We start from the raw sequence: 21,464 nt of genomic DNA, 5'->3' as shown, positions 1-21,464 counted from the left end.
GTTTCGGTTTGAAGGGTGGGATACAGAGGAATAACATCTGAGTCCTCAGGAATGGCAACGCATGGGGGGTATCATGGGCGAAACAGTATACTCTATTATGCCCATGGTACGGCTCATGTCTATAGGCGACGTTTACTACTTTCCATCAGGTGGGCCGTCAGCTTGTTTGCCATTCTAAGTAGTATAAAAAAAATCAGCTAGATATACTTCACAGAGACATGTAGCCCCAAATATATATGGGTCTTTTTTTGCAAAATAGAAGTTCTAAATCAGTTAACTGGTTTTGTCACAATGAAGTTGTAAATTTCTTTGGTGAAATAAAATTTACGCATTGTATCTCTTTATAAACAGCTAAGTCTTTTTAATGGGTGATAATGGAACGATGCCTCCGCCGGCGCTATCAGTATACGCGTATGGGACACCAGTGAGGGATGGTGGATGAGGATAAAAGCAAGTTAAAATGTCAGTATTTAACGAGACTTATTCATGATGGTTTCTAAGGAGAACCGCATGTAAATCGACTCAATTGGGTATATTACTAGCAATCCTTCCCCTCACTAACACTTGTTCCCAATCAGACCTGTGGAGAGGAGATGGAATCGTTAGTAATAAAGATCAACAATTCCATTGCTAGCAAAATAACCTGTTAGGTCGACCTCCACGCTGTTCCCCATGGAAACCATCGTGATTGATTTATTGTTGAATTCGTCATGATGGGCCACCTGCCTGCTTCATCATCATCCCTCACTGGTACCTCACTTGTGTATACTGGCAGCGCAGGCGAGGAGATAATTCTATTATCATCCATTAAAAAAAATCAAGCGTGTCGGGTAACTCTTGAAATAAATCGATATTGAAATTGAGACATTTCGCACTCTCAAATTGCAACACCAGCGACATAATAGTTCCATATCGTTCTGACAGATGTATATTAGTGTAACTTGTTAATGCAAACTATTGTAAACCGATCCCAATTATAACCTAATCCCTAACTGTAGTTTAACTTTGAACAACTGCATAATGTTGTTAAATGACTTGGGCAGCAGAAATAACATTATCTTGAGATAGATCCCTAATCATTCAAATATTCATGAAAATAAAATAGCTGACCAATTAGCAAGACCAATTAGCAAAGGAAGGGGCAAAGAATGCCCAAATAGGACCCGAACCTTATTGTGGCATACTTCGATGTCTTAAGCTCAGACACCTCAAACTTAAAAATGCTTCTAATGCTGCTTCTAAAGCAGCAAACAACTGGCTCTTGTTGCCAGGATTAAATCATTTAAAAACCCTGGTTAAGGGATTTTCAGAAAATTAATTTATAAAATTAATTATTTTGAGTAAAAACAATATATATGTATTAACAAGGCTCACACTAGAAACTGCAAACTAAACAAGCATATGGCCCAATTAGGGTTATGCCCAAAAAGTGTTTGTAAATTTTCTCACAATGAGGAAGAAGCGCCGCAGCACTTAAATTAAGGCTGTAGCCCACTCTTTCATAAACGATATATATCCTTTGTAAAATACACTTTATATCCCGAGAAGACAAAAAAACATCGCTACGAAAAGCATCTTAAAATTCCTGTCACTGATAGAAATTAGTAGCGAACTTTGAAAAATAGGGCGAGTATAAAAGATCATGGAAAGGTGGATGATACCCATGTCAACCAATCCTGTCTCTCTGTAACTGTTGTTTCATGAGTACAGTATAAAATTGTCGTTGGCTATAGACTGGATTAATATTGATATTAGAAGGCCCGATAAGAGTAGACCCGCTGTTCTCGAGTCACGTTGCGCGCGCTATTCCAAGCAACTGGCCACCTAACAATACTGCGACTGCGCAAAAAAACCCCTCTATCGGCGCATCGTGAGAAAGTAATAATAAACATATCAATTTGACGATCGATCGCTTTCTCGTGATCTCAACTGTTTATTAGAAGGCTATATAAGGGATTGGCTAACTATGGCTGCCGGCGGCACGGCCATATTTATTGAAATTACTCACAATTTGATTGTGAATCTGTAATGAGGGAGTCAGCTCGGTAGCTCGCCGCGAAATTAGTAAGTTTTTTGTTCGAATTAGATGTTTTATATAAAGATACATGTAGGGTCAGCTGTACACATTGTTGTATGAAGTTTGTGATGGATCTCTTTTTATTATTTGTTTGTTTATTTATATGTTTTTGTACATTCATTTTTAATATAGATTATTATAAGATAAAAGCATTCGAAAGGAGTAAAATAATATGATAAATAGTAAATTATATTATTAGGAGCTATATAGAAGAGAATATGTATATATATATATATATATATATATATATATATATATATATATATATATATATATATAGAATTACTATCATACATATAAGTAATTTAACTGTCAATCTGTTATTCCTTATATCCTTAATTGTCCAACTATTATTTTTCTATTGTTATGTCTTGGCATTCCATTGTTTCTGCCCACCCTGATGGGTGACAGGCATGACAGATATGTATGTATGTATGCCATGTTCAAATTTAACTTCAATTATTCCTCTCCGTTTTAAGGTAGCCTGGAAGAGATCGCTGTTTAGCGATAATGCTATTTATTTATTTATTGTATTTAAAAAAATGTTTGGTGCAAAAAGTCAGATAGGCTATTTAGAATTATCTCCTTCTTATCATTCCTTCTTCTCTCCTCTGTAAACCTTTGGAAAAATAAAAATGCAATTGTGCGGCTGTAAGCTCGTAAAAAAATATCTTAATTACAACAAGTACCTTGTTTTTTTTTTTGTACTGTAACTGTCCACTGCTGAATGTAGACTTCCCCCATAAAGAGGCTTTTTGCCAGTAGTTAATAACGGCCCCGATCCACTTTCATCCACTGACTCCCTGTAATACATTGGAGGCCGTCGCTCCAACTAGTGGCGGGTCGTCCTACACTGCGTTTGCCTGTACCAGGTCGCCACTCAAGAACCTTTCGTTCCCATCAGTTGTCGGTTTTTCAATCAGTCCGAAAGCAATTGAAAGTATTTTAAATCAATTCGTGAAGCAGTTGTTTGTATGGCTGTGAGAGTTGTATAGGTGTTTGGTGAGTTTAATAGGTGATAATGGAATGGTAATCCCGCCCGCGCTATCGGCATACGCTGGCGGAGCACCAGTGAGGGATGATAGGTGACGATGTAAGCAGGTCAGTTAGCCCATTGCGACGAATTTCACTAGAATTAACCACGATGGTTTTAATAGGAAACCGCGTGGAGGTCGACCTGGTAGGGTGTATTGCTAGCAATGGATCAGTTAGACCCCCATTACTAATAATCCCTTTCCCCTCTGGCAAGCGGGTTGACAACCGCAGTTAGTCTTGGGTGATGTTTTAAAAGGGACGCTGTTGCCCTTGTCGCCTCTTATGACACGCACGCGATAGGAAGGGGTGGTCCATTCTATGCCGGGACCACACGGCAACATTTTATAGGCATATTGTTAATTTATGTAATCTGTATCATTCCTTTAGGGGACAAATACAATTTTTCATTAATTCATTTATTAAATTTGATTATTCGTTCATAATACTTAGAATGACAAGCAAGCTGACGGCCCACCTGATGGAAAGTGGTAACCGTCGTCTATAGACTAGAACTGTATCATGGACGTAACAGAATGTACTTTGATACGCCTAGTACCCCTTAAGCGGTGGGGAAAGGGATTGTTAGTAATGGACACTAAAAATCCCATTGCTAGCAATATACCCAACCAGGTCGACCTCCTCGTGGTTCCCCCTGGAAACTGTCATGGTTAATTCCTGTTGAATTCATCATGATGGGCTAACTGGCCTGTTTTCATTCTCATCCATCACTCTTCACTGGTGCTCCGCCAGCGTATCCCGTTAGCGCAGGCGGGGCTACCATACCATTTTCACCCATCAAAAAAACAAAGTACCCCTTAAGCGTTACCATTCTAGTGGGACGTTTGGTCCGCGCCCAAAATTCTCCATCATGTTGATATAGTTCGCTCAGGTTTTTAGTCCGATAAGAGATGCTCTTAAATTATACTATACAAGACAATTTTTTTTTAAGTTTATCGCCGTATAATGCCGGCATAGAATTGGCCACCCCTTCCTTCCCGCGTGGGTGTCGTAAGAGGCGAATAAAAGAACTTGATAGTCGAGAGATGGGTAGCAATCTTCCTCTTTAAACATCATCGCTGCTTCACCGTCTTCTTTCTTTTCTTCTCTACTCAAAAAAGAGATCTGGAAGATATTGCTTTAGCGATAAGACCGCCTTCTGTACTTCATATATCTTTGTATTATTTCTTTAAGTGGTGAAAAAAAAAATGTAAATAAATAAAGAAAGTTTGAAAAGATGTTTGGATTTGTTTGCCTGTTCATCATTGTCATATCAGCCTTTAACTGTCCACTGCTGGACATGAGCCTCCCCCTTAGGAGGGTTTTGTCAGTAGCCAAACTTGGCTGGCAGATAGGCAACCGCTGTCAGGCTTTAGACAAGTTTTAATTGGGACGTTGCTCGACCTCGCCCTCCTTTAGTCGCCTCTTACGACACTCATTGGATAGGAAGGGGTGGATTATTCTATGCCGGGACCACACGGCCATGTCTGTTACTCACAGTTAGGCTGAACGGATTTAAACGAAACTTGGTTATAGATTTCTTAACACAAGACACTTGATGTATGCAAGCAAAGCCACGGGGAACAGTTAGTATGATATATAACGTACTTATTATTTAAAATATAGGATAGAAATGTACAAAAAGATGAAGCCTATTAAGGTTGGGTATAATGTAAATTAATTCTTAAATGTAGGTAGCTAAAGTTGCGGTTGCAATATCAGCGGACTAACCAAAAGAGTTTCTTCGATATGATTAATTATATTATTTTACTAAAATTAGAAATGCATGTAAAGATGTTTGGGCATTTATTGCGTAATTACCCTCAGACTATAAATGGATTGAATGTAATTTGTTTTTTTTTTCTATGCGGACATAACACATTGACTCCATAACCACCTGACGTGTAAATGTAGTATGTACGGTACCTATAAGTGGTTATTAAATCAATCTGTGTGGATCGCAGGTCCGTTGTAAGATTGCCTGATCTGTGGCCCATACTATAACGGCTTATACGGGTAGGTTATATCTAGACTTAACAAATGGGACATTTTATATGTTGATGCACGCAAGTGTAGTCGCGAGAAATAACTTATTAATATAATCCGATCCTCAGATAGTGGTATCTTTAATCATAGAAATGCTTGTTTAAATTCCATGTCGACTACTGTAACAATTCTACGCACTATAGTTTACTATAGACTAAATTCTTTTACTGAAATTTCGTACCAGTGGATTTTGCGAGTACGTCACATACGGATAGCGCACCAAAATAAAATATATACCAGATTTTAAGTTAAACATTCAGGGATACAACTGTGAAAACCGCATTTTATTCAGAATAGTAATTTTTGAGTGACGCTGCAACAAACAGACAGACAGACAAGAATTATAAAAAACATTGTTTTAGCTTCTATTTCTCTTAGAAGAAAACCACTTAAGAAACCATATAATTTTTTTTTTATTTCGTTCATGTACAGAAATCAAGTAGTTACAATTTTATTATTTTAGTAAGATTGTAAAATCCACTCTGCTCATACGACCGCTGCCAGGTGCACCAACCTCCTTGTAACCAAAATAATCCTTACATATAGCAAAGAAGGTATTAAAAACTATATTCTTTTATAATGTGTTTATGAAACATTCTCTAAATGAAAGAATTAGCAATTCAGATTTTTCGACAAGATTATTCTATTTGCACTCATCAGCAGACATCAGCAGACTTTCTATCTGCATGGCTTGGTCAATTATTTACTTTATATTTTCTTTAAGTTCTATTGAAATATATTATATATATTTATCGTCATCTCAATCATTGTCCGTCCACTGCTGAATATAGGCCTCCCCCATATACTGCCAACTGTATATCAGACATTGCAGAAATATGATTTACTATTATTTTGAATAATCCGCTCCGCTCATGGGCCCGCTCACAGTGGCGCCGAGCGCGTGGTAACCACAATAATCCTTACTTACATTGCATATCGGCTACTGTAGAAATTCTACGCACTAAGTATGGTTTATTATATTTTATAATTCCTAATGAGGGAGTGAGGTAGCTCCGGGCACGATGCGAACGGCCCGCCCCGCCGTTCAATGGGCACTTACAAAAATATATGCTACGAGATACAAAACATGTATGTATGATTCACGTGATTTCATACATATGTAATATAATATAAATGGTATATAAGATTTCACAGTACAATTGTCTGTTGAGTTACTAAGTTGAGTTGAGTTATCTGATGGTTTCCACGTGGAGGTCGACCTGTAAGGGTATATTGCTAGCAATGGGACTGATAGTCCGCATTATTATTATTCCCCTCCCTCCTTCGCACTGTATATGTTGCGTTTTATATTTAAATCTTATAGAGGCCGTGTGGTCCCGGCATAGAATAGCCCACCCCTTTCTTTCCTGTGGGTGTCTTAAAAAGCGACTAAGGGGGGTGGATCTTTCCCGTGGGTGTATAAAAGCGACTAAGAGAGGGCATGGGTAGGGCTGCAGCGTCCTTCTTAAAATATCTGTAAAGCCTAACTGCGGTTGCCAATTCGTCTGCCAATCGTGGCAACTACTGGTAGAATCTTCCAAGGGGAGGCTATGTTCAGCAGTGGACAGGTAAAGGCTGCTATGATGATGAGTAAAACAGACTCTGTTCAGATTCTCAAAGTTGACTGGAAGAAATCCCTTCAAGGACTACGTCCATAGTGTGTATATTTTTGTTATGACTTAATATCTATATTAAAAGTGAATATACGAAAGCATATAAAATACATGGCCGTAGCGAGGGTGGGGGGCAGGCATTAAGGGGCAATGCCCTACCTTGAAAGGTCTAATGTCCCGCCTTAAAATGAAAGGCCCCTAGGAAATTAGACAGATTCGCTTTTTCGAAGTCACTTAATTATGACTTCTACCCTATCAAAAAGTTCTTTTGCCCTACCTCAAACTTGGATTAAGTTACGGCCCTGTAGTTGTCAGATAGGCGTCCTGCGACGGCCGCGGCGGCTCAGTGTAATCATGCCGATTTTAATTGTGTCATTATTTTTTAGTATTTTTATTTTTTTATTTAATATATAAAAGATATATGCGTTATATCGTGTAATTCAAGCGTGTAACTCCTCCACTATTGGGAGGGGGGGGGGGAGGCTTATGTTCACCAGTGGACAGTATACGGCTGACATGACCATGATACGATGTGTCATCATGATAGCGTCCCAAATGGCGGACTGATTTTAATGATATTTTTTATATCACGGTAATACTGAGATGGTGGGGGAAAGGGATTGTTAGTAATGGAGACCAAGAATCCCATTGCTAGCAATATACCTAACCAGGTCGATCTCCACGTGGTTCCCCCTGGAAACTATCATGGTTAATTCCTGATGAATTCGTCATGATAGGCTAACTGGCCTGTTTTCATTCTCATTGATCACCCTTCATTGGTGTTCCGCCAGCGTATACCGTTAGCGTTAGTATTTTTTTTATGGGTGAAAATGGAATGGTCACCCCGCCTGTGCTAACGGTATACACTGGCGGGGCACCAGTGAGAGATGATAGGTGAGGATGAGAAGGCAGTTAGGTCCATCGTGATGAATAAGCCTGGAATTCAGTACAACGGTTCCCAGAAGGGACCACGTGGAGGTCGAACTGACAGGGTATACTGCTAGCAATCTCTCCCCCCCTTCCATCATTTAATGTTAGATACCTAAAATAAAATTAAAGAAAATATATACTGTATTAATAACTAACAATCCGCCCCATTCATAAGATTGATATAACATTTGTATTTATGAACCGATTGAAATATAACAGACACTAAATGCAGCAAATAATAAATAAGTGGAGCAAACCGCTACGCATTAGTGAAAACCGCATACAAATCGGTTAAGCCGTTTCTGAGATTAGCGCGTACAAACGTTGTATATACAAACAGAGAAAAATTCTAAAAACTTTTCGCGGCCAAAGGTGAGCTTTTTGTCAACGGAATATCAGTGTTTTGCTCTTTTTAGGGCAAAGCAAAAAACTGAGTTGTGGCCATTTTGTGTTACTACGGCACACGCATGAAGGAAAAAAAAAATTTTACTAATTTTATGCATTCTGATTTTGTTTTTTTTTTTTTTTTAATTTTTTGTACAAGTATCTTTTTTTTTTTATTTTTTTTCCTTTGCATTTGTGTCTTTTGCTGTTTGTGTGCTGTAAGTAATGCAAATAAATTATTTATCTATCTATCTATCAAAAACCAAAGTCTTAGGTTCCATTGTGTTCTTAAAGCTGCTCCTATAATAGTTTTTCTTATACATCTTCAATGTACAGACGACCAGTTACAATTTTATATATATGTATTGATTGAAGGACACGGTTTGCACCCAATTAAGTTTCAAGTGTGCATCGATATTAATTTTCAAATAACACTTGTATGTATGCAACGCGGCGCGGTGGGTGGCGGCCATGTTTTTTTTTAAAACGTTTATTAAACTTTAAATAACATATTAGGGGCCCGCAGAGCACGCCCTGCGGTCTCCGCGAGGGTCCCGCCGGTAACGACTGCTCAATATGATCACCGTCGCCGCGGGGTTCCGTATGAAATCTTATGACATTTCACGGCGGTTTGGGGCTTGAGAGTTGATCTAATTGTTCGCTGATGGATGCTGTTGATGACAAACTGGCTACGTGCCGCGGTTTTGTCTATACCAATTCTTACTAAGGTTCTTAACGTGAAAGTGAATTTGTTTGTTTGTTTGCGTTTTAACGGCTCAACCTATTGGCATGAAATTAGTTATATATGTATCGTTAAAAGTCGTTTGCTTGGGTACCTCTGTCCCACACGTATTTCAACCGTAAAGCAGTTGTGTTTGCATGACTGTATTTCGGTTTGAAGGGTGGGATATGGCTTGAATTTACAAGGTACAGAGGAATAACACCCTAGTCCTCATGAATGACAACGCATGGGGGGTATCATGGGCGAAATAGTATATATCTCTGTTACGTCAAGATACTTAGTGTGCGTAAATATATAGAACATTAATAACTCAAAAACAACTGCACAGAACTGTACTTGTTTATCACAAATATGTTCCTAAAGGTTGAACTTAGAAATTGGCGTATATCATATGTAATCATGAAATTTTTCTAATACTAAAATCGCGAACAAAGTCACGGGAGAAAGCTAGTAATCACTTAAAACTATATCGTTCCATAGAAAGCGATTACAGAATACATTTGTGCATCCAATTTCTGGCTTTACATGTGAAACCGTGTGGATTACAAATCGCCCATACTAGCACTTTAGATTAGAGTGATTAGATCCAGTTCCGGAGTTCCGTACTGCAATATGCACAGATATTAAACATTCTGAAAATTGGAGACTTCATTTGAGGATTACAACGCATGTATGTATGCACAATTTGTTCTGTTTTCTATCAGGTGGGCCGTCAGCTTGTTTGCCATTCTAAGTTGCATTGATTGAATCATTTTCTCCCAGGATTTTATGTTAGACCTTTAGAAATACAACTATGAAACCGGCATCCAATTTAATGCAGTAATTTCTTGCATCCGGAAAACAGAAAATTTTTCTTTTAATATTCTAACTGCATAAATTATGGTTTCGGCAAGGATCATGAAGTGTGAAGCAAATTGCGACGACCTATTAATCAGGAGCTACATTCACGTCATTCCGTCACCTCTTCTTTTTATATATACAAAAATATTGTAAATTTATATGTATATTTCATTTGCTTACATATTAAAATAATATCCAAATCAAGAACAAATTCGTTATTAGGTGCAAACGCAGTAAAGTAAACTTGGAACTATCCAATTTGTAAGGGCAAACCAACACACACATGCTCAAATAAATATTGTTTTTTGTATTCATTGGTCTGATTTGGCCCTTTATATTATTTTTTCTTAAATACACGCTGGCGGGGCACCATGAGGGATGATAGGTGACAATGAATGCAGGTCAGTTGGCCCATCGTAATGAATTCCACTACGATTAACCACGATGGTTTCCAGGAGGAATCGCGTGAAGGTTGACCTGACAGGTTGTATTGCTAGCAATGGGTCAATTAGACCCCATTACTAACAATCCCTTTCCCCCTGGACTACGTAATTAGAAGCGGGCTACGCCGGCAAATCTGTCATGTACAGACATTGTCTAGTAACAATTTTGTTATATTATTTGTTACAAAACCCGCAGCTTTTAATAAATTGTTACATTGTAATGTTTTCTAGTACTTTTAGTTGCCAATAACGGATTTACAATGTACAATATATTTCTTATTAGAAAGTTAATTTTGAGCTTTGAACTTTTCACTGAACATAAGCTTTCCTCAAAAGTGGAGTTTTACCAGCAGTTGCCATACTTGGCAGGCGAGTTGACAACCGCAGTTAGGCTTTTAGAGATGTTTTAAGAGGGTTGCTGCTCATCCCTCTATCAATAAGTTTCTTTAGTCGACTTTTACGACTCCTATAGAAAAAAAGTGGCCTATTCTATGCCGGAAAAAATCATATATGTTAGGTTGAAAACTTAGGTAATATGTAAATGTAAATATGTTTCGTTGACTTTTGGCCTATTATATGCCGGAAAAAGTTATATATTACTGTGATCTAAAAGTAAGATCACCAGAGGGAGACTTTGCACAAAAGTCGTTTGCTTGGGTACCTCTGCCCCATTCTAGTTTCAACGGTAAAGCAGTTGTATTTGCGTGGCTGTGTTTCGGTTTGAAGGGTGGGATATGGCGTGAATTTACAGGGTACAGATGAATAACACCTGAGTTCTCAGAAATGGCAACGCATAGGTACGCATATCATGGGCGAAACAGTATACTCTGTTATGTCCATGGTACTGCTCATGTCTATAGGCGACGGTTACCACTTTCCATTAGTTGTTCCGTCAGCTTGTTTACCATTCTAAGTTGTATATAAAAAAAGAAAAAAGATGAAATTGACATTTTTGACTCATTAGACAGACTCAGGAGACAGGAATTTTTTTTTCTATATTGGTAGTACTATGTTATGTTGAAAACTTAGGTAGTTTGTGAATATAAATGTGTTTCGTTGATTTTAAACACCCAATCGTTACTCAACGATGCTATGACCTAACGAACAGGCGGTAATGAATGATAATAGTGCTTATAGAGTGAGATGAGCATAGCGCACTCCGATGCGCCCAATATCCGAAAGGAAACGGTGCAGACCTGCCGCCTCCTTCACGTTTCTCCTATACCAACTCCGGTTGGCTTATACCTTAATTATACAGTCTATAATTGAAATTATTATACTTTGAACGTTTAGAGATAGAATTTGTTTTTTTTTTTACATTCCGTCAGTTCTTTTAATCTAATGTCTGTTGAGGGCCTCCAGCTGAAGACTCCAGTACACTATTTTAGTTTTTACGACAAATCGTTCACGGTGCAAGCTGTACCGTTTCCAGGGGGAACCACGTGGAGGTCAATCTGACAGGGTATATTGCTAGTAATGAAACTATTTGACCCCATTACTAACAATCCCTTTCCCCCCAAACAGGTCAGTTAGCCCATCGTGACTAATTCCATAAGAATTAACCAATATGGTTTCCAGGGGGAACCTCATAGAGTTCGACCTGGTAGGATTTATTGCTAGTAACGGAACTGTTAAATCTCCATTACTTATATATTCCTATCACCTTCTCCCCTAGGTTACCATTACATAGACTGTATGTCACCATAGAAACATAAAAGAAACCTTGTAAAATTTAATATTTTTCCCAAAAACGTAAATCGAAAAAATTAATTATTGATTACCTTATTAGTAATTATTTTCATATAACCCTGTATTATACTAGTACTTTCAACTGACTTCAAAAAAGAGGTTTTCAATTCGTTCGTATTATTTTTTTATTTTTGTCACCATGTAACTCCGTCAATTGTAAACCGATTTGAAGAATTTTATCAAAATAGGTTCAGTAATTTTGGAATCAAAACAAATGGTTCTACTGATGGTGGTTTTATTTTTTGGAATACAATATTACAAATTCAACTGTAAAATTTAAGCATTACGCTTAAATATTACATTTGAAATTGTAATATTTAAGCATTACACTTAAATATTACATTTGAAATTGTAATATTTAAGCATTACGCTTGAATATTACAATTGAAATTGTAATATTTAATTTATGCTAGCTGATCCAGATGCTTTAGGCACAGAGAGCAGTCTAAATCTGAATGCAGCCTTAATAGATAATAAGTAGGTGGTGTGAACTACGAGGCTCAAATGGTGGAACGATCACTTTATGTAACAAGCCTGATCTGTACACATATTATATGAGACTTCACGACCACTTTAAGACCTTTTTAAATAAAATGTCTTAACTTCCCATACCATGTAATATTTATTACATGTGTCTATAGGAAATATTAATTGTATCTTGTAAACATTTTTTTTATGCAACTTAAAATAGCAAACAAGCTGACGGCCCACCTGATGGAAAGTGGTAACCGTCGCCTCTGTACATGAGCAGTACCATGCACATAACAGAGTATATTTTTCGCCCATGATAGCCCCCATGCGTTGCCATTCCTGAGGACTCAGGTGTTATTCCTCTGTACCCAGTAAATTCACGCCATGTCCCATCCTTCAAATTGAAATACAGCCATGCAAACACAACTGTTTCACAGTTGAAACACGAATATATTGCCGTGGTCCCGATAGAGAATGGAGTACCTCTTCCTTTCCCATGGGGGTCGCAATAGACTAAGAGAACTTAATGACCGAGGGATGGGCAGCAACGTCTATCTTCAAATTTCGTCAAAACTTAATTGCGGTTGCCAACGTGCTTGCTAAGCGTGCAACTACTGGGAAATCCCTCTACGCAGTCCCCCCTGAAAACCATCGCAGTTAATTCTTGTAAAATTCGTCATCATGGTCTAATCGATCTGCTTTAATTCTCATCTGTCGTCCCTCACTGGTGGAGCACCAACGGGGTTACCATTTAATTTAAATAACACCCTACCGATTGCAAAATCAAAATGAAAATCGGTAAATAACTGGTTATGTAGCCGTGATGATTATAGACAAATAGCGAATCTCCTCTTTAAAGTAACTAGGTGAATATAAACAAACACACACCTACAAACATACATACACACATACGAAGATCGACGTGACGATTCGTGGACACACACACACAGAGTAAATTGCATTGTAGATACAGTGCGTGTACTACAGAAAATATTGCGTATACAATCTATAACAAATCGTTCGTGAAAATCAAACGTTGATTGCCCGCAATTTCGTCGTATAATCAAAAATACCGAATCATTCCCAACTAAATACCCCGCGCCCCAATATCTATTTATTTAGGACGTAAAATTGAATAACAGTCGCCCCTGAAATAAATTGATGTGAGACGCACGCAGTGGTAATATTTAAATTATATTTAGGCGCCGTCAACCAATGGCAAGCGGCACCATCTTCCACCGCCAATGACTGTTCGAATAGAAATTTTCCAAAATTATCGCGTTTTCCGTGTCGTCGCGTCGCGCCGAGGGGGGCCACGGTTTATATATTTTATAGAGTTATTCGACGAATCAATATATGCCATTACTGCTTACTGAATCAACATATATCTCGGCTGTCCGCAACGGCTCCGCGCGGATGTACTAAGTCCGTGCGATTTTTCAAATATTTTCTTTCGAACAAACCTTGTCCTGACATAATTTTGCGAACATAATAAAAAAGAAATTAGCCCAACAAATGCAGTCAATCTGAAGTGATGCGGCAATTGATTTATCTATATCTACACTAATATAAAGAGGAAAGATTCGTACCATTGTAGATACCATTCTAAGTAGTATATATAAAAAAAGATTGTATTATATAAATTAACTAGCGACCCGCTCCGGCTTCGCACGGGTGCACATCACATCACATTAGAAACCTTCCTCTTGAATCACTCTAATTATTAAAAGAAATCGCTTCAAAATCCGTTGCGTAGTTTTAAAGATTTAAGCATACATAGGGATGGACGGACAGCGACAGCGACTTTGTTTTATATTTTTTTTTTATACAACTTAGAATGGCAAACAAGCTGACGGCCCACCTGATCGAAAGTGGTAACCGTCGCCTATAGACATGAGCAGTACCATGGACATAACAGAGTATACTGTTTCGGTCATGATACCCCCATGCGTTGCCATTCCTGAGGACTCAGGTGTTATTCCTCTGTACCCAGTTAATTTACGCCATATCCCACCGTTCAAACCGAAACATAGCCATGCAAACACAACTGCTTCACGGTTGAAACACGGATGGGAAAGAGGTACCCAAGCAATCGACTTTTGTACAAAGTCTCCCTATGTAGAGATGATACAAGACGTCCACACTGAGTAGAGTACTGGAATATAATCTCTTATATTTTCATAATAAGATTCATAATTTCATAAATTGATCGTTTTTTAGTTACACAATTTCAAAATCTTTTGGATGAACTCCAAAATAAGAGTTTCAAATTATCCATACACCTTGTCGCACGTATCAACGTCGTTTCTGAAAGTTCTATCAATTTATTAAACTATAATAAATTAATTTTGACTAAATTTTTGAAACTTCTAATAATTATATAATTAATTTATGTATTTTTTTTTGTTTCAGATTATTAATTTATTTAAACTATTTACGTTCGGAATGAAGCAAAGCGAGGTTGGCGAATGAAGACTATTTGGACGGTAAGTGCTATGCTTAATTATTGAACTAAGCTATCATTTTGATATTATTATCTACTATTTGTTGCCATGGTGTTTAACATTGGGGGGGGGGGGGGGGGGGGGGGGGGGGTATTGCCAGTAGTTGCCATGCTTGGCAATTGAGTTGGCAACCGCAGTTCAGCCTTTGGGGTTGTTTTAAGAGAGACGCTATTGCCTATCCCTCGACCATAAGTTCTCTTTGTCGCCTCTTAATGCATCCACGGGAAAGGAAGTGGTATATATATATATACCACTTCCTTTCCCTTATATATATATATATATATATATATATATATATATATATATATATATATATATATATATATATATATATATATATATATATATATATATATATATATATATATATATATATATACATAAAGAATTCTGACGCTTGATATTTACAATCTCTAAGAAGATTAATATAAAATATGTACAAATAAAGATTTTTTTTTCCATTCATGAAGAACTAATAATTACTTATGATATAGCTGTATGGGTCATGCTCTTTATCTGTTCATTTCGGATGAATTTTAAAACAAAAACTAAATGACAACTTAATACGTCAATGTAACAAATTCTCTTTTATTCCAGACAAATTATCATATTAGGTACGCTAAGGGGGAATATGTGAGGGATGATAGGTGAGAAAAAAAAGGCAGATCAGTTAGCCCATCGTGACGAATTCATTTGGAATAAAAGACGATGGTTTCCAGTGGGATCGCAAGGAGGTCGACCTGACAGGGTGTATTGCTAGCAATGGGGCTACCAATCCTTATTATTCACCTCTTCTCCCTCCCCCATACAAATGTTAGGTCATCCGTATAGCTATTATGAAGCTACAGTTAGAATATTAATTTAAAATTTCTCCCTCAGTGAAATACGACTTCCCAGGTAGTAAATAGCTCGAATCGCAAGTTGCTGCAGATAAATATTCTGTTTACATCTCCTAAACTAGGGTTTTATTATTTTTTTAATAAATGATAATGGTATGGTAACCCCGTCTGAGTTAACGGTATACGCTTTTGGCGCACCAGTGAGGGTTGATAAAAGAATGACCTACTGCGGAATCCTAATATACATGCTACAGGCCCCTAAGAAGGCCGTGTACCCCATTTCAAGAAACCCTGTTCTGTTTTTGATTTTGACACGAATTTCTATATCGTTTAGACATTATTTACAGAAGGCTTATATGTACTTGTCATAATTAAATTTTTATATAAGTAATAGCACAGGTGCGAAGCAGGGGCGGGTCACTAGTATATATTGTCATATACATTTTAAACACTATGCACATTATTCACAAGGGAGAATATTGAATACAGTAATGCCCCTGGGCTCTGTACCACGGCGAGATTTCGATTTCCTTTAATTCCACTCTTATAATATTGGTTCGCCGGTCCTGCTTCCTGCCTGCGCCGACTTTAGCAGTCGGCGCTCGTCGATTGTATTTTCTTCTCTTTCTAACATTGTTACTGTATTTACGACGTTTGATATGATATTTCTTCAATTCCAATGCAGAAATACGACTGGTTTTAGGTATGAGGAATGATGTTTTGTGAACGGTTAACATGAATTTACGAAAATAACGTTAAATGAAAATCAATGTTGTTTTACTGATTTTGCATTACTTATTTAATGAGTTCTCTAACTCGTAAGAAGTAATAAAATCTTTGTTTCATATCCAGTTCCCGCCAAAAAATACATTGTCTTTTTTTTAAGTACGTTTGTTCCGTTGCGGAACAGGCTAAGGTCGGAGACCATGCTGCCTAGTTTTCAATATGATAATTTGCCTGGAATAAAAGACAATTTGTTACATTGACGCATTCAGTTGTCATTTAGTTTTTGATTTAAAATTCATCCGAAATGAACAGATAAAGAGCATGACCCATACAGCCATATCATAAGTAATTATTAATTCTTCATGAATGGGAAAAAAATTCTTTATTTGTACATATTTTATATTAATCTTCTTAGAAGTTCTAAATATTAAGCGTCAGAATTCTTAATGAATACAATTCTTCTCATATGAAACAGTCTCCATTTTAACTTACTCTTCAATTATAAGTTAATTATATATGTGATTCGTAAACTTATATAAAGACTGTACATAAGTCTTCTTATATATAAATTGTAAATACTAAACGACGTTCCCGTATATTCTTTATAGATAATTGTCATTTAAATAATTACACTTGGTGACACTTGGAAACGTCAATGTTCTTTTTGGCGGGAACTAGTGTTACCATAAAAATCTTATATTTTTTTGAATGACGAATAATGTACTTAGAGTTGGGATTTTTATAAATAAAGACCATAGGCATCGCTTGGTGTTCGGGCGCGGCTAATGACGCACGTGCCTACAAACATTTAGTCAATAAACTATTACTTTATTGTGCCGCCGCCCTTAACAATCATACAGGCTAAACATTGGCGGGCTTTACGATATTTACATGTCGTATCGTGTGACGCGGCCTTTACACAATTTACGTTCCGTTACACGCTATGGCTAATTATATGTTTTTTTTTTTTAATTTGACGTCACACTCAGAGGCATGGTCAAAAAGATTCCGTTACAAAAATAACCTTGACGCCTAAAATGTTCACTTGGGTGATCTGTAATAAGATTTTATTTTACCTATCAAAGGAAGACTTTATACAAAAATTTGGTGCTTTTCAGTCATGTTTCTGCTATCAAACAATTGTACTTCAGTTTGAATTGTGGGGTATGGTAGTGAAATTACTTAGTACTTAATAATATTTACTACTTTTCATCACATAGACTTTCGATTTACTTGTCACTATAAAAATTTATAAAAATGTCGTCTAAAAATTCATTACAAGCAATTGATAGTTTTTATGTATGTGTATTATGTTTAAATATCAAATTATTACAAGAATTTTTTACTATATAAATACTTTTAAATCTTTTTTATTATTATTAAACAATTTGGTTAAATGTTGTTTTTTTTTAAAAAAATATTCAATTTCATTAGTTCCATTGATTTTAGAATTCTATGAAGAATCACTAAAGTTGCCATTTTAGGCTTCAATATGCCGCGTAAAAGCTCATGTCATTTATACTTATTTATACTTAGGACTATTACACACTTGTTTTTACACAATATAAATATTTGTAGTTCGAAAGAAAGGCCTTAATTTAAATTTTACAATGCTTTCGTAATTTTTTAAATATAATTTTTAAAACGTAAACCACGTAGTCAATCTAAGAAAGAGTTTCAAACAATTGTAACCCACTGTCAAATTATATAAAAATAAATCTTAAAATATTTTTTTTTAATTAATTTCCACGTTTTAAATGAGAGCGCAAGTTTTGAATTTGAACCCCTATCTACATATGAACGGAACGTACCATTCGACTCACTCTAACTCACAACACAGAGCCAAATGTCGACCGAGGTTCAATTACTTAGGGCGTGCACGCACTGCGCCAGGGAGCCGATACAAATTTAAACAGGCTAGTTCAGAAGCGGGGCGTGCTTAAATTTTAATGCCTTTAGTCTCTTAGAGCTCTATTTTGGGATTAGGGAGCTGTATCCCCCTTGATGCTCTAGATTTGGAATAAAATCACGTAGCTCGCCAATCAATGACTGCCAAAATCGTTGTTTAATATCAAATCCGTGAGATTTTGCGGCGGGCTGAGGATGTGGGTAAATGAGTAATTGCAAAACAATGTATGTTTGTTTATTGGTTTCCGTTTCTCAAAAAGGGGTAACGTGACTTCGGTAATAAGATGTTTTGAACTTTTTAATTTAAAGATAGAATAACAATTGACAAACTTGACTTGAGAAAATTACAGATTTGACAGTTGTTTTCGCTTCAGAAGTGATTGATTTACTTTTTTCTTTATGGTTTAATTTTGTTATTTTAATTTTATAGTATTTTAAAATAAATTTGATTAGTTTTATTATTACATAAACTTGTAAATACGCTTGTAATCTTTAAAATAAGAATACAAGTCAAAAAAAAAAATAAAAATTAGTAAATAAAAAATCTATTTGCTTTTGGATGATAATGGAATGGTAATCCCATCCGCGCTATCGGTATACACCGGCGGGGCACCAGTGAGGGATGATAGGTGAGGATGAAGCAGGTCAGTTGGTAGCCCATCATGACGAATTCAACAAGAATTGTTCACGATGGTTTCCAGGGAGAACCACGTGGAGGTCGACCTAATAAGGCATATTGCTAACAATGGGGCTGTCAAACTCCATTGCTAACAATCCCTTTCCCCCCATAAAGATGTTATTATTACCCATAAATAACTTTCAGTCACAATCTGTAACCACTTTGTGACGTCACAAAGCCAAGTATCTACGTTCAGTACAAATCATAGACTATATTGAATGTTGAACAGTAATTCTTCAATGTTCAATTCTACTGGTGGCCCATTGTCCGGCTTACTCGGCTCTTGTACACGCACGCTTACCAAAATACCAAATTGTAATAGCAATATACCAGACTATTATGACGCCAAACGCTTTAGTAATAAAGACTATAACGGCAGCACAACAAACTTTGTCATTACGGTTCTAAATATATGTGTTAAAATAATAAGCGCAAGCGAAATTGAGTTTTATTACTATAGTGGAAGAAACTATAACGATAGTAAGAATAATGTTGCCAATAGATTCGACAAGCCAGCCTGTAGTGTGAGCACACGTTCGCGACTCACGAATCTCGGGCACGATCGTCGCGTGGCAGGAATGACAATAGGGTGACCAACCTTCGGCACGACGATGTGATGTTCACCGTTTAACCTGACGATTGCAACCTTACCGATACAATGGTATTAATTTGGCACTTCAGTACCGAACAGACGAGGGTTCGTAAAAAGAACAGCATTATTCTATTCTCGTCCCGAATTCCTCATTTTCCAGTAATGACTTTCGGAATTATGTATATTTATGTGTCTATTATTTGGCACGTTGTGTAAAGCACGATTCACACAGATCCGAGTGAAGATCCCGTTCGTGCTCGTCGAGTACGAATAAAAAAGCATGATTTCATGTTTGCACTTACCGTCACGTAATGTTTAGTTTATCGAAAACCCGTGAGGTTTCTGAACGATCGAAAATACCATTTCGACAGCAACTTGTATTGCGTAATATTAAGTTTTTGTTTCGTTCGGCAATGACGTTTCGGAAAAAATTTATGGTACACCGATTTTGTAATTTCATATATAGATGAAATTATGTTAAAACATATCTTTTTTTTTGTGTAAATTACATTTATGGATTAATATCTGGAAAAACAATGAACAATTATATTGTGACATATACATTAAACCATGGGGGAGGGGGGGTGGGGAGGGTTTGTTAGTAATCGTGTCTAACAGCTTCATTAAGAGGGAAAGAGATTGTTAGTAATAGAGACTGAGAATCCCATTGCTAGCAATATACCCAACCAGGTCGACCCCCTCGCGGTTCTCCCTGGAAACTATCATGGTTAATTCTTGGTGAATTCATCATGATGGGCTAACTGGCCTGTTTTCATTCTCATCTATCACCCTACACTGGTGCTCCGCCAGCGTATCCCGTTAGCGCAAGCGGGGTTACCATACCATTTTCACCATCAAAAAAAAACAGCTTCATTAATAGTAATATATCCTATCAAGTTGTCCTTCACGTATTTCCACCTGGAAACCATCATAGTTAATTTAAAAAAAATCGTTTTAATGAGCTAATTGGCCTGAGTTTATTCTCTCTTATTATCAGTCACTGGTGTCCTACTTGAGGTACCATTCTATTACCATCCTGTAATTAAGTCAATAAATGTCATTAAATTAGAGAACACTGATACCAATTTCCCTGATTGTAATTGTAGCTGATTGTAAACTGTAAATAATTTTAAGTAACTGAGTGCACGTCCATGACGGAGTAGTAAGCTAGCATTTTATTACATTATATGGAGCTCGGCAGCTTGACCCGGAACTGTGTGAAAGGTGCTTAACAATGGGTTTAAGGATTTTATATGTTATATGTAAATGATGTACTTATAGTTAAATTAGATTTATGCTTCCTGATATATCTCTGAGAACATTTACTTTTTACTATATATTTCTGATTTGTAGACGGATTCATAGATCGCAGATGGATATTTAAGGACATTTTCACTATGAGGCCTAGCTGGACTCTGTGGGTGGGGGTGGGAGGTATTGTTAGTAATAAGGTCAGGTTGACCTCCACGCGGTTCCCCCTGGAAAACATCGTGGTTAATTTCTTGTTCATTTTTTCACGATGGGCCAACTGACCTGCTTTCATCCTCACCTGGTCACCATCTATCACTGGTGCCCCGTCAGCATACTGATAGTGCGGAAGGGATTAACATTTCATGGTCATCCATTTAAAAAAAGCTCGTTCTACGTCACACAACTGTATAAGTCAAACTGAAACTCTGGGAATTCTTCCTGGAAGCCATGGTGTTGAATTGCAAGTGTATTCATAATGATGGGCTAACTAACCTGTCATAGGAGGGAAAGGGATTGTTAGTAATGGAGACTGAGAATCCCATTGCTAGCAATATACCCAACCAGGTCGACCTCCTCGCGATTCCTCCTGGAAACTATCATGGTTAATTCCTGATGAACTCATCATGATGGGCTATCTG

General features: G+C 37.0%; 1 protein-coding gene across 2 annotated transcripts in view; it reads left to right on the top strand.

Moving 5' to 3' along the window:
- The window catches only part of LOC113520521 (protein bric-a-brac 1-like), a 454,874-nt gene that overhangs the window by 15,624 nt on the left and 417,786 nt on the right, over positions 1-21,464 (top strand). For both annotated transcript variants that reach the window (XM_052896735.1, XM_052896733.1), the window contains exon 2: positions 14,740-14,813. The gene's annotated coding sequence lies outside the window, so the exon portion shown is untranslated. The remainder of the gene's footprint in view (positions 1-14,739; positions 14,814-21,464) is intronic.

Source organism: Galleria mellonella, unplaced genomic scaffold (genome assembly GCF_026898425.1).
Source record: "Galleria mellonella isolate WM207_F2 unplaced genomic scaffold, CSIRO_AGI_GalMel_v1 utg33, whole genome shotgun sequence".
Taxonomy (NCBI): Eukaryota; Metazoa; Arthropoda; class Insecta; order Lepidoptera; family Pyralidae; genus Galleria; species Galleria mellonella.
This window is presented reverse-complemented; position numbering and strand designations above follow the sequence as displayed.